The following is a 15,320-nucleotide window of genomic DNA, read 5'->3' on the forward strand; positions in this document are numbered from 1 at the left end:
AGGCTTGATAGCCCTAGGCAGAAAATTATTACCTATGTCTCTATTATTCAGAGATTTCCCTTCATGAAATTTTAGGTTTCAGGGTTACGCTGAAATCCTCTTTCTGCTAGGCCTGAGTTTCTTAGCTTTGGTATATTCATAATGGCCCAGTGGGGTGTGTGTGTGTGTGTGTGTGTGTGTGTGTGTGTGTGTGTGTGTGTGTGTGTGTGTGTGTGTGTGTGTGTGTGTGTGTGTGTGTGTGTGTGTGTGTGTGTGTGTGTTCCACTTATACTTCTTTGTGTTTTCCTGTTTCTTCATTGCCTGTCCTAATGCATATCCCTGATCCCAGAGCCGTGGTGTTCTGTCTTCAGTATTGTCTCCTCTCTCAAAGGATAGTCCTCAGTAATTTGAGGTGTGAACAATACCAAATCCACCATTGAATTCACTGAAATTCTAGTAAAGTTCTTGGCTAAGAACTCACCCCAGTAATACCAGCTACTCAGGAAACTAGATCTAAAGGATCAACTTCAAAGCCAGGACAGGAAGGAAAAGTATGTGAGCCTCTTACCTCTGATTTGATGGTAGCCTTCAGCATAAAAGCTCAGTCCCAATGTTCAGGCTCAGTACTGGTGCATGCACGCATGCGCGCGCACCCACACATACACACACATACACACACACACATTTCTCAGCAATTCTTCCCTCTGAGACCCAGTGGCTGTGGAAGTACCAAGATGGGGAGTCAGGTAGGGCTGGGTCCTTGGTGCGCTGGGCCTCATCTGATCTCAGCATTTCTCTCCAGCCGCCAGGCATTGCCAGGAAATGGAAGAACCACTTCACCGCAGCCCAGAACAAATCCTTGGAGCAAATACTCTGGGAGAAGTGGCAGGACTTCCTTGGAGCTGGTCCCATGGAGCTAATCCCAGACTTTTATCTCCAATAAACCACCAGAAAACCGGAAGTGCCACTGTGGCTCAAGTGGTAGATGTGAGCCTTGAGCTGAAGAGCTGAGGGACAGTGCCTAGGCTCAGAATTCAAGCCCCATTTCTGATAAAAAGAAAAAACAAAAATGCCTTGAGTGCTCTTGCCAATAGCTTTTGTGTGATATGAGTAGAATGATCCTAGGACCTTAAGCCAGAAGTCCAGACCTCACTCTTGACCATTTTTGAGATATCTACACCTATCTCTAAAATTAGGTATTTGTAAATTTCCAAATAAAAAATAACCTTGCTCTCAAGCCTGCTTCCTTCTATTTCCTCTTGTAGTTCAGGTTCCCTGCCAAGAACTGACAATCTGATGAACACAGATTGCCCTGGAATGAGTTCACAGTTGCCCAATAAAAATACTCCATGACATTTGCATTGCATTTTTTATCATTAAATTTGTTTCAAAATGAAATGAAAAAACGTTAATGATGGCTTTCACCACCCAGAATGAAAAACCCAGACTCGGCCACCTCCTCCCCGGTGGCAGTGCATTTTGGCCTGTGACCAAGAGCCAGGCACGCAGGGCTCCTCCATGGCTCACAACTACTTATGGTACCAGGGCATTCCTTTCCCTGCCGTGGGTTACAACCCTCAAGTCATAAAAGCAGCCCACGAGAAGCTGGTGCTGAAGGATGAGGACGTACCCCAAATCAGGTGAGCAGAGATGGACGTAGCTGCGTGCCCTACTCCCCCCATCCTCCCATGTGGGGACGATATAGTATCTCATTTGTTTCTTTCCCTTCTGAAAAGAGGATCTCTCACCAGCCCACTTCACAGGGATTCCTGTGTGCGTGGTGGGTCAGTGAAGGTGTTGGAGAAGTGCAGTAGAGTTGGGCCTATGACAGAATTAGGTATCTGTGACTGTCTGGGGCTGGGGGGTGAGTGACAGAGGAGGAAAGCTGCTGATCTCCTAGAAGAATCACATCCAGTTTTTCCCCTTTATTTTTTTTCTAATTTACTTTATTGTTAGAGAGGTGATATACAGCCGGGTTACACTTACCTACATCTGGTAATAAGTACATTTCCTTTCACACAGCATCTTCTGTTCCCTCGTTCTCTCCCATTCCCTCCCTCCCCTGTCCACCCGAGAGTTGCACAGCTCACTTTCATAGTGTCCAGTGCACTCCACCACTGAACTTTTTCATCATTTGTGTTCTGGTTCTCTCTACCCTTTCCCTACCATCCAATAGATGTGCGGGTGAATACATAAGGTAAAGAATACAGAGCCATCACAAAAAGAAAAAGCACAGTAACAAAAAGCCCTTTGTTCCCATATCTTTAGGATTCATTTCAGAAAGCATATCATTTTATATTCATATGAAGAGGGGCTTTGTTATTCTCTCCTACAGCTCTTTTGATCTCACTGTACAGGAATATCTAGAATGCTGTGCAAAGTGACATATTCCAGAGTGTTTTTGATCTAACTTCTGCATACCAAGGAGATCATGTGTCGTTTGTCTCTCTGATCTTGGCTTCCCTCATTCAACATGATTTGTTGTGGTCCCATCCATTTCCCTGCAAGTTACATAATTTTATTCTTTCTAATGGCTGGGTAAAATTGCATTGCACATAGCTACACATCTATGTGGGGCATCTGGGCTGTTTCCCTCTCTTGGCTATTGTGAATAGTGCGGTGATGACCATGGATGTGCAGGTGTCCTTGTCATATCCTGGCTTATGATGCTCAGGGTACCTGCCTGGGAGTAGTATGGCTGGGTCATAAGGAAGATCTATGTTTAGTTTTTGAGGAATCTCTGGACTGATCTCCAGAGTGGTTGTACTAGTTTGCATTCCCACCGGCGGTGCTGCAGGGTTTCTTTCCCCCATATCCCTGCCAACATTAGTTGTTAGAATTCAAAATGTTGGCCAATCTAACTGGTGTGAGATGGCATCTCAGGATCCTTTTATTCGTATGCTCTTTCAGGACAGGGATGCTGAGCATTTCTGCATGTGCTTCTTTACTCTTCTTACCTCTTCTTCTGAGTAGTCTCTCCTTAATTGCCTTGAGCTCCTTGTATATTATTGGCTATTAGGACTTTCCCTGATATATTCCTGGAAAAGATCTTTTCCAAGTTGGTTGGCTGTCTTTTGTTTGTTATTGTTTTTGTTTTTTTTTGGGTCCGGTCGTGGGGCCTGAACTCTGGGCCTGGGCACTATCCCTCAGCTCTTCAGCTCAAGGCTAGCACTCTACCACTTGAGCCACAGCGCCACTTCTGGCTTTTTTTCTTTTTGGTTATGTGGTGCTGAGGAATCGACCCCAGGGCCTCATGCATGTAAGGCAAGCACTCTACTACTGAGCCACCTTCCCAGCTCGGTTGGCTGTCTTTCTAGTTTAGTAACTATATCCTTAGTTGGGCAGAAATGACTTATTTTCATGTGAGTTTTTCCTCTTTAAATTTAAATTTTGGTTTCCATGTGATTAATTTATTTAGGTTTTTTTAAAAATGATCTTTCAAATTGGACGAGGTGGCTCACAGCTGCAAATGGTTAAGGTCTGAAGATCACAGTTCAAACCAGCCTAAGCAGGAAAGGCTGTGGGACTCCAATCTCCTATTAACCTCCAGAAAAGTGGAGGTGGTACAGCAGCTGTACCAAAGGATTCCACTGTCAAGCTGCCCATTTTCCAGGAGGCATCTTGATCGATGTTACCCTCCACATACATTTTAGAACAAATGTTTCAGACTATCAGCACGTGTGCACATGCCAACTCGGTCGAGGTGGTTTTCATTGAAGCTCTGTTTAATCATGTAGCTACATTGGAAGCTGGCATATGAAGACATGCTGGCTTTCTCTGTTCCTACATACCTGGAAAAGTTTTTTATTCTGGTGTTTTAGTTTTCTCAATATTTTTAAAGTTCTATATCTAGCCCTCATGGACACCTTTCAAATAAAGTGTAATGCTTTTTTATTTAGTGCATGCAAAACATTGAAGGAGTAACTGTTTATTTCTGTGGGAGGTAGTATTGGGATTTGAACTCAGGGCCTTCTACTCTCTTGGCTTGCCTATTCAGCTAGCAATCTATGACTTGAGCCATATCTCCAGGACCTCTTTTTTGTTCATATAATTTTATTTGTTCTTATTAAGGTGTTTTACAGAAGTCAAGTAATAAGCACATTTGTTTTCGGAAAGTGTGCAGACCATGCCCCAGGACTGGCACAAAAAGAAAACAAATATTCTCTTTAGGTAGTAGTTGGGAACTGGAAACTTCCAGCAAATTCAAGGCAGTAGCAGAACAGGCCCTAATGGAGGCGGCCAGGGGAGGAGCAATGGATTGGGCAGAGCCAGCACAGAGCACACACTGCAAGGGAAATGCTCTAAGAATCAGGAGCCAGGAGCAGTGCAGGGATTTCAGGAACAGCCATGGGGTGGATCCATCCCAACTATCCACAGAGACTCGCTGCTTAACCCCAATAGGCTCTGGGAATAAATGGAGAGTGACGCTGATTACCAATGCTACTGGAAGCACACAAAGGCAGGCCGTCATGAGAAGACAGATGGTGTTTGACTTGTACCATGTGCAAACAACATAGCCGCCACAACCTAGAAGAGACAGGAGAACTATGGGGGCCTGGACAGGAGACAGGGCCAACTATGCACATGTGGATGGCATAGGCTTATAAAATGTTAAGGTATTGTGGTGAGCCAGACTCTGTGACTCATGCTCAGGAGTCTGAGATCTGAGGATTGCAGTTCGAAGATAGACTTGGCAATCAACAACCAAAAAGCAGGAGATAGAGCTGTGACTCAAGTGGTAGAACACCAACCTTGAGCAGAAAAACTTAGGGATAGCCCCAGGCTTGGAGATCAAGCTCTTGGGATCACAGACGCACGCGCGCGCGCGCACACACACACACACACACACACACACACACACACACACACACACACACATATTCTGGTCATGTGTGACCAAAGATTGTATGCTAGACAAAGTTTATATTGGTAAGGTTTATGTTATATATATTTTACCATCAAGATTTTTATGCAATTGAGATAGAAATGGGTGTCAATCCCATTATCTTCTGTCTCCAGGAACCAACTGGGTGGTTGAGATCCTGTGTCTCATTCACAGCAAGGGGGATCCTGAGTGGATCTGGTCTGAGCCATTCTGGGATGGTTCCCCATGGATGGAGACTGAACATGGATCCAAAATCATTAAGGACAAGAAGGAGGGGCCCCCCTCCTCTCCTCCCACCTCCCCATGCAACTCTTCCCCCAAGTCTTTCTTCACTTCCAAGGCCAAGGTAAGTGAGATCTGAGGGTCAGAGTTCAAAGCCAGCCTGGGCATGAAAGCCTATGAGACTCTTATCTCCAAGTCACCTGAAAACTGGAAGAGGCACTGTGGTAGAGCCCAGCCTGAAACAAAACAAGCCCAGGCCTGCAGTTCAATCCCAATGACTGACCAAAAACTAAACTAAAATAAAAAATGAAGAAATAAGCCAGGCAAGAGTGGCTTACACCTGTCACACTAGTTACTCAGGAGGCTGAGTTCTAAGGATCATAGTTCAAAAGCAACTTGGGGAGAAAAGTCTGAGAGACTCCACCAAACAAACATCACATTGGAACTGGAGCTATGGATCAAGTGATACAGCAGTAGCTGTGAGCAAAAAAGCTCATGGACGGTACCCAGGCCATGAGTTCAAGCCTCCAGACTGTCACGCGCACGCGCGTGCACTTATACACAGACACAGACACAGACAGACAGACACACACACACACACACAGAGCAGATCATTGATCTTTCCATACTGGTCACGTCATGTAGAGCTTGGTTGAGGAGAGGTGAAGACCTTGTATGTGGAAAGATGGTCAAGATCTTTTGGTTTTCTTCTTTCTCCCTTCAAGGTGATCTACATCATCAGAAATCCAAAGGATGTTCTTGTGTCTGGCTATCATTTCTGGGGTGGATCAAAGTACATGAAGAATCCACAGTCTCTGCAGCAGTATTATGGTTCATCCAAGGCAGTGGTGAGTGGGTTGTGAAATGAGAGGATCTAAACGTGTGTGTGTTGTGAGTGTGTGTGTGTGTGTGTGTGTGTGTGTGTGTGTGTGTGTGTGTGTGTGTGTGTGTGTGCTGGTCCTGGGGTTTAAGTCCTTGGCCTGGGCACTTTCTCTTACTTTTTCACTCAAGGCTTTGGCTTTACCACTTGTGCGACACTGCCACTTCCATTTTTTTGTGATTAATTGAAGGTAAGGATCTCATAGACTTTCCTTCCTGCAGTGGTTTAGAACCAAGAGCCTCAGGTGGCAGTTTCTTGAGTATCCTGGATGACAGGCATGAGCCACCGACGCCCAGATAACTATGAGATAGATATATATATAATATCTATATCTATATCTATACATATATGTATATGTATGTATGTATGTATGTATGTATTTATCTATGTATGTGTATTGTTTGTAGAGGAACTTAAACACTGGGCCTGGGCACTATCTCTAATGTTCTTTTGCTCAAGGTTGACCACTCTCCCATCCAGGCCCCACCCAGCTTAGCTTCTGAGATCAGACGAGATCCAGCATGTTTGGTTTGGTATGTCCATAGACTCAAGGTGACCACTCTAACACTTGGATATAAGAGTCTCACAGAGTTTGCTGCCCAGGCTAGCTTTGAACTGAGATCCTCATATCTCACCTTCCTGAGTAGCTAGGCCCCTAGCTGAAATAGGATATTTTAACCTGTAAATATGCACAAGTGGGGCCGGGAAGGTGGTTCAGTGGTAGAGTGCTTACATCGCATGCATGAAGCCCTGGGTTCGATTCCTCAGTATCACATAAATAGAAAAAGCCAGAAATGTTGCTGTGGTTCAAGTGGTAGAGCACTAGCCCTGAGCTGAAGACCTGAGGGACAGCGCCCAGGCCCAGAGATTAAGCCCCACGAACAAACAAAAAAAAAAAAACATGCACAAGATTATTGTCAATTATACCAGCAGGAAGCTATGGGGACAAGGGAAAACATGTGGAGATCATAGACCACATCTGGACGTCCAGGAATTGATTATGTATCCCTCATTACGGACCCTGCCTTGCGGCATGGGTCATGGTTTGCACATGTCCAGGGCTGGATGTCCATGAGGGAGAAGGGGAACATGCTGGAGCTCAGTTATGAGGTGCTGAAGAAGGTAACGATCCATTTCCCATGCACCCCACCCCACTGCTGTCCCGTCATCCTGCCTCACATCTCCTCTTCATAGAGCCCAGTCCACCTGTCAGATTTCACAATGCTAGCAACTTGGGAGACTGAGATCTGAGGATTGCGGTTCAAAGCCAGCATGGTCAGGAAAGTGCATGAAACTCTTATTTCCAATGAACCACCAAAGAGCCAGAGTGGAGCTTTGGCTCAAATGGTAGAGTGAAGACAAAGGCTCAGGACAGCACCCACACCCTGAGTTCAACCACACAACAGACACACACAACACACACACACACACACACACACACACACACACACACACACACAGCCATTAACAAAATCTGTGTTGTTCAGAAATCAGTTGTGGTTCACTGTAGTACCTGGTGTATTGATCTTCCTGTGGATAACTGACAAATTATTACTTGATCACTGTCCAAATGCCTTGCTCTAGGTCTGGGACATTTCTAGCCTCTATGCTCTGGTTGTGCTGCCACAAAGCATAAAATGACATCCCAGTGCTTGGTGCTTGGATCAAATCCTTCTGGTCCTCCTTCCTATCCCTCTCTCATCCCTTCCTCCCTCCCTGCTCCCAGCTCAGCCTCTGTCATAGGAGTCTGTCATGGTGCTTGGCTGTCTGTCCTTTCTTCTCCTCCCTCCACAGCTCCCTCCTCCTGGGAGCCGCTCTGTGTGGTGTCCTGTTTTTCCTTCTTGCAGGACACAAGGAGCACTGTGGAGAAGATCTGTCAGTTCCTGGGGAAGAAGCTGGACCCCGAAGAGCTAGACTTGTTCCTGGAGAACAGCTCCTTCCACGCCATGAAAGAAAATACGATGTCCAATTACAGCATGGCGAACAAGAATAACTTTCCTGTTGGCATCATAATGACCAGGAAAGGTGTGGAACCGCTGTGGTTTAAACAACTGTCAGAGACCAGAAAGGGAATTCTTGATAGATCTCTGCTTTCTGAATTTGGCTTTATGACTTTTCTTTTTTGTCAGTTGTAGAGCCTGAGATCGGAGCCAGGGCGCTGTCCCCGAGCTTTTTTACTCAAGGCTCACACTGTGCCACTTTGAGCCACAGCGCCACTTCGGGTTTTCTGGTGGTTCACTGGAGATAAGAATCTCATGGACTTTCCTGGCTGGGCTGGCTTTGAACCACCATCCTCAGTTCTCAGTAGCCTGAGTAGCTAGGATGACAGATGACAGCCCACCAGTGCTTGGCTGGGTTTTAAAAATGTGTAACAAGGGCTTGAACTCAGGGCCTAGGCACTGTCCCTGAGGTTTTTTTGTTGTTTTTTTCTTTAGAAATTTTTGCTCAAAGCTGGCCCTCTACCACTACAGCCACAACTCCACTTCTGGATTTTTAGTGGTTCACTGAAGAGAACAATCTATCTGACTTTTCTGCCCAGAGCCTCTATCCTCAATCTCAGCCTTTTGCATCACCAGGATGACAGGTGTGAGCCACCAGAACCCAGCTGTCTTTATTTATCTACTAGACATTTTTATTTCTTCATCTCAGAATAGCTTTTCAATTCCATTGCCCATCTAATAATTGAAAGATTTTTTTCTTTGTCCATATACCTTTAAGCTCTGTGTCCATTCTGGATAATTACCCTGCATCCAATGAACACTTGCTGAAGATTCTCTCCCAGTCTGAAAATTGCATTTGTTTTCTTGTTCTTGTTTTTGTGACTAAGAACTTTTATGATTTTTTCCAGTCATATTCATCCATTTGTTGTATTTTTTATTGGCTTAGGCTTTAGAATCATGTATACCTCTACTATCGAGAGATTTCCCTGTGAAATGAAAGGCTTAGGGACCACAATGAAATCCTCTGGTTCTGCTAGTCCTGTGTTTCTTAGGTCTGGTGTCTTGCTTACTCGTGTTCCATTCTTACTTCTTTCTACCTTCCTGTTTCTTCATTGCCTGTTTGCATGTACCTCCTAGACCCCTGAACCCTGGTGTTCTGTCTTCAGTTTGATCTCCTCTATGGCAGGATTTTCCTCAGAGGTTTGAAGCCTGGGCAACGCCAAATCCATCTTTGAATTCACTGAGATCCTGGTAAACTACTTGGCTTATCAGTCTCTGGTGGCTCATACCTGAAATCCCTGTCACTTAGGACTTTGAGATCTGGAGATCAAGGCTCAAAGCCAGCCCAGGCAGGAAAAGTCTGTGAGACTTTTATCTCCAATTCACCAGCAAAAAGCCAGAAGAGGAGCTGTGACTCAAGTGGCAGAGTACCAGCATTGAGCAAAAAGACTCAAAGACAGTGCTCAGACCCACTATTGGCACACAGAGACACAGACACACAAATACGCATGCACACACACATGCACATACAGTTCTAGATGATTCTTCCTTCTGAGTTCTAGTGTCACAACAGGTGCATGGCTGGGCCCAGATGGGGAGCTGGTGGGCTGGGCCATTCCTGCCCCAGCTGATCTCAGCATTTCTTCATGGCTTCCAGGCATTGTGGGAGACTGGAAGAACCACTTCACTGTAACCCAGGCTGAAGACTTCGACAAAATATTGTGGGAGAAGATGGCAGGATTTCCTCCAGCGCTGTTCCCATGGGACTAAGGTACAGACTTACCCCAGTGTCTGTGGACACGAACATTCGTGCCTCTGTGAGGCACCTGATTCTGATGGTGGTACATTTGATCCCTAGCCTATTAAAAATCACTATGGTACAACTTTTCATTTATAGCATCACAGTTATTATCAAAACTTATAAAGCCAGGAGACAGTGGCTTCTGCTTTGACATTGTAGCTACTTAGGAGGCTGAGATCTGAGGATCCAGGTTCAAAGCCAATAAAGAGAGGAAAGTCAGTGGGCCCCTTATTTCCAATGAATTAGCAAAAGTCTGGGAGTAGAACTGTGGCTCAAGTGGCAGACTGCTGTCTTTGAGCAAAAAAAGCTTAAGTACAGTACCTAGCTCCTGAGTTCAAATCCCAGGACATTCTCTCTCTCTCTCTCTCTCTCTCTCTCTCTCTCTCTCTCTCTCTCTCTCTCTGTCTCTCTCTCTCTCTGTCTCTCTCTCTCTCTGTGTCTCTCTGTCTCTGTCTCTCTCTCGGAAACACACATAAACACACACACACACACACACACACACACACACACACACACACACACCATCCCAGTGATGTTACAGGAAATATTCGGTGTTGCTCAAACCTCTTTCAGTCAGGACAAGGAAAGGATGTCTGAAAAACTCTCCCTGCCCCCAGGAGCCTGAGGAGCAATGGAGATCCATGACCTGGGGGATCATGGCTGCCATCCTGGAGTAGAGAGAGATCCTGGGAGAAGCAGAGGAAATCAGAAGAAAAATTTAATGAGGATTCTTTGCAATGATTTTTGGTTGATATTAGTGAATTAAACATAGGCCCTTGAGCCAGAAGTCCAACCTCTCTCTGCAATTTTTGTGATATCTACACTGCTTCTCAAAATAAGTATCTGTAATGTTTTTAATTAATGAAACCTACCTTCAAGCCTATTTTTTTTGTAGTTCTGGTTCCCTGCTGTGAAGTAAAAACTAGATGAGGACAGATCACCTTTTGAATGATTTCACATTTGCCGAATAAAAATCCCTGGTGACAATCACACTGTGTTGTTGTTGTTGTTAATTATCAAATTATTTTTTGCAGCAAAATGAAAACAGTTACTGATTGCCTTCACCACCAGGATGACAACCAAGACTCTGCCACCATCTGCACAGTGGCAGTGGTCTGATACCAAGGGCTAGGCACACAAGACCTGCACCATGGCACAGGACTATGTGTGGTATGAGGGCATTTTTTTCTCACTTGTGGGTTTCAACCCCAAAACCATAGAAGCAGCCCATGAGAAGTTCATGCTGAAGGACAAGGACATCATCATGGTGACCTATCCCAAATTAGGTGAGCCGATAAGGTCGCGGCTTTTTGAGAAAGGCCAGGCCATAGCCCCTTTCCCTCCTGTTTTTCCCATGTGGACCTTGTACTAGTAGCTCATTACTAAAGACCTGTGGTCCAGGTGGTAGAGTGTCAGTCTTGAGCACAAAAGCTCAAGGACAGCAGCCAAGGCCCAAGTTCAAGCCTCTGGATTGGCACGCGCGCGTGAACACACATACACACACACACACACACACACACACACACATACACAAAAGTTTTTGAGGAATCTCCATTGCATATTAAAATGAAAAGGATGACTTCGAGGTTACTTTGAGGGATGATTTCACATAAAAGCATCATCTTGGTCCATAGTTGGGAACTGGAAAGCTTCCGGTAAATACAAGGAACTGGCAGGCCAGGGATCCTGTATGAAGGATCATTCACTTGACCACAGGAAAGTCAGTCAGACCTTGGCTTAGCTGGAAGTTCCTTCACCCCAGGTGGAGCATTCCATTGTCAGTCTGGTCAAGGAGGGAGAAGGGGGGACTCCCTTGGCTCCTAAGACACTATAGCCTGTTTTTTTTAATTATTATTTTCTACTTCCTTGTAAAGACCCATATAAGCCCAACCCCAAATCCATCCTCTCACACAACCTCCAATTCCATAGGCAGGTGGGCACAAAATGCTTAAAGTGCACTTAGATTTTAAAATGAATATCAGCTATCAGTGTCTTGCAATAACAGTGGTGACAGATACTTCTTCCCATAGCACTATAGATTCATGTGATCAGCATTTCTCAAAACTTAAACATAAAAATGAATACTTTTGCTAAAAAAAACAATCACTTAGAGATAACCAAGATCTAGACCTTTAGACCAACTTTGATAGCAAAGCACATTAACATACAAATGGACCTTCCAATATTTCTTAGATGGACTTCAGTCTCCAGTGCCTGCTGAAGAGACAACTTTTGCTAGCAAGGCACATTAGCATATGAATGATCTTTGAATACTTTCTAGATAGCTGGAGGAGGGGTAAGCTTGGTGGAAGGGTGGTGGTTACATGAATCTAAGCCCTTAACCTACCATATGCCTTACTTTGTTACCCATTTTAAGACTAGAGCACTTTACATCCCAAATCCAAATGACCAGGACTAACTTGGGGTCAAAGGAGACTTGGTTTAGCCAACCAATCCCAAATGTGAGCCAATCTACTGTACAAATTTGTTTTTAATTTAGATTTAGAGAGTTTACCCCATACTCATCTGAAAATCCCAATTTAAAATTATCCAATATACACTGGAGGGAGATACAAGTGGAACTTTGGCTTCTACCCCCAAATAGATGTCTAAAGAACAAAGACATTGACACAGAAAACAAGGACCCATATTACAAACTGGAACCAATTCTTAAGAAAACAGAATGAGACAAGACCAAGACAGAAACAGAAAAACACAAAATCCTCTACTGTCATCACAGCCTGAAAAGCCCCTCCTTGGGGCCTGGTCCCATCTGACCCCCTCCCACTTTACATCCAAATGGATAGATCTTTGCCAGAAACACAGAAAAACAGAAAACAAGAACAGAGAAAAAACAGAAACTTACTCACCTCCAGATGATTCCTTAGTGACTCCAAAAAGCTGGACCCCCAAAAAGATTTAGTGGAATGTCAGACATCCATGATCCTGGCACTTGGAGTAGCAGAAGAGCCATCAGGCCTTAAGAAAACTCAGATGTCCCCTGTTCTATGGAGTCTCCCATTGTCTGGTAACAAGTATCGCCGAGGCCATTTGCCAGTGGCTTCAAGGAACCCAGCTACCACCATTGGCACTGGGATCTCGTTGGGAACTCCAAATATTATACAGGAATATGATCACGAAATAACAGAAAAACCACATTTTGAGAGGTCAGATTAGGAGTCTATTATACAGCCAGCCATTGTGAGCAGACACATGTTCCCCCAAAACTTGCAGGCTCAAAACAGAGTTAAGAAACTCAGTTAGGAAACTGAGACCTGAGGGTAGTAAAAAGAGAGCAGAAAATCTATCTTAACAAGCCAGATCATATCTAATGGAGAGCTGAAGAAGAACGCCATGGTGAACTGAAGAGAGTCAAGAGACATGAGACATTGTACAAAATGGCAGCTGAACTGATTTGGGCAGAACAGGGTGATGGTTAACATCACTGGGAGCTCAAGAGTTCAAGAGTCTTGCAAGTTCATGGCTCTCTGGTGGACAAAAAGACTCCTGAGAGCAGATTCTCCCATTAGGGATGTAGACATACCACTTCCGTAGAGAAATCTATTACTTTATTCATTGTGCAAGTTCTGGGGCTTGGAATCAGGGCCTGGGGGCTGATCCTGAGCTTCTATTGCTCAAGATTAGTGCCCTATGGGGCTGGAGAGGTGGCTCCGTGATAGAGTGCTTGCCTTACATGCATGAGGCCCTGGGTTCGATTCCTCAGCACCACCTAAGCAAAAAGAAAAAAGCCAGAAGTGGCGCTGTGGCTCAAGTGGTAGAGTATTGGCCTTGAGCTGAAGATCTGAGGCACAGCGCCCAGTCCCAAAGTTCAGGCCCCATGACCGGAACCACCCCCCCCCCAAAAAAAAAGTCTAGTGCCCTAAACCCTTGAGTCACAGCCCCATTTCCAGAATCTACTTCTTTTGTCTTTACCCAAGCTGGAAGTGAACAGCTAGCCTGTCCTTGGCTGACCTCTGGTCAGCAGCCAGGCATGGGAACACCAGATTTCCCTTCCCTCGCCTCCAGCACTTCCTTCCCCAGAGCCCTTCCTTGCATGTCTTTCCTGGTGATTTTGACAGTGGCAGGAACAAGCTCCTCAGGCATGTGGCTGAGATTGGACTTCTTGTTCTCCTTCATCATCTGGAAGGAACTGCTCTCAAGGACCAAGCCCAGCTCTCTGGCTCCAGCACCTTCCCCAGGAACCCACAGATCTTCTATCATGCTCTTCGGGTCCTAATGAGAGGCAAACAGGGGCCAGCGGTATGAGAGGGGACAACACGGAGCAGGTCTGAGGAGGAAAAAGCAGAAGAAGAGAGAAACAGCAGAAGGCACTGGCAGGAGAAAGGGTGACTGGAATGCAGGGTTGGAGGTGTTGCTCAGTGGGTAAAGCGCCAGCCAGAGAACAAAGCATCAGGTACTGAGTTCAAGACTCCATCTCAGAACAAAAATAAAGAAAAGGAGGCTGAGAGGAATGCAGGAAGGAATAACACACAACAGCATGTAGAAAGTTGACATAGAAGGTGGGATGGAGACTGGGAGCAGGGAGATATTGGGGAAGAAGATACTGGAGAAACAGGGGAGATGGGAGAAGAGGTGAAGAGGGCTGTGGTGGGGTGGGGAGCAGGTAAAATCAATCGTTACCTTTTTCATCTGCTCATAACTGAGGATCAGCACGTTCTCCTTTTCCCTCATGGACATCCAACCCCAGATATGATCAAACCATGACCCACATGGCACTGCAGAGGGGACAGTGGGGCAGTGTGAAAAGTCTCCACCATTCCCGATCTGCATGGTGGTCTCAGCACCGATTGCTCTGGTCCCTGTGACCTTCACCAGGGTGCAACTGAGAAATAAGTCCTGTCTCTTTATAGCCTCAAAGAGAGAGCACTGTGGAGCCAGGACATGGCTTTCCAAATAATTTTCTTGTCTGGTGGAGCTACCTTTGCCCATGTGAGGCAGGTCACCAAGGGCATCACCAATGCCTCTGACCAGACAAAGAGCTCCACAGACCCTCACAGAACCCAAGCTGATGGGGAAACAGCGAGGAAGCAACAATGCTTGATAACAAATGTACTTGTGATCTTGACCATGTAATTGTAACCCCTCTGTACAGTATTCTCACAATTAAAAAAAAAAAACCAAGCTGAGTGCCTTCTACACCAAGTTGGCTCAAATCCATCATTTGCACAACAGAGCAGAAGTCCAAGCACAAGGTCTGAGGTGTGACACACACACACACACACACACACACACACACACACACACACACACACACACATACACACGAGGTGCCTTCCATCCCTGCCCACGGCTCCCAAGCAGGTCAGTCTGCTGAGACTCCATGGCAGAGCCCTGCGTGCCTGGATCTGTTCCCAGGCCACTGCCATTGTGGAGGGAATGGCAGAGTTGGGTTGTCAAACTGGGTGGTGACCAATCATTAACTTGTTCCATTTGGTTATGAAATGCGTGTAATGATTAAGAAAAGCGCAATGTGCTTTATATTGGGCCACTGTGACCTGATTCAAGGGCAATCTGTGCTCATCTGATCTTCAGTTCATGGCAGGGAACCTGAACTGCACGAGGAAATAGAAGGAAGCAGGCTTGGGAGCAGCA

The 15,320-nt window shown here is 45.5% G+C and overlaps 1 pseudogene; it reads left to right on the top strand.

The window, feature by feature from the left end:
• Positions 1–1,497: 1,497 nt before the first annotated feature.
• LOC138811535 (3-beta-hydroxysteroid sulfotransferase-like) lies at positions 1,498–9,676 on the top strand (annotated as a pseudogene).
• Positions 9,677–15,320: the final 5,644 nt, after the last annotated feature.

The sequence above is a fragment of the Dipodomys merriami genome, unplaced genomic scaffold, assembly GCF_024711535.1.
Source record: "Dipodomys merriami isolate MVZ:Mamm:240054 unplaced genomic scaffold, mDipMer1.0.p SCAF_106, whole genome shotgun sequence".
NCBI lineage: Eukaryota > Metazoa > Chordata > Mammalia > Rodentia > Heteromyidae > Dipodomys > Dipodomys merriami.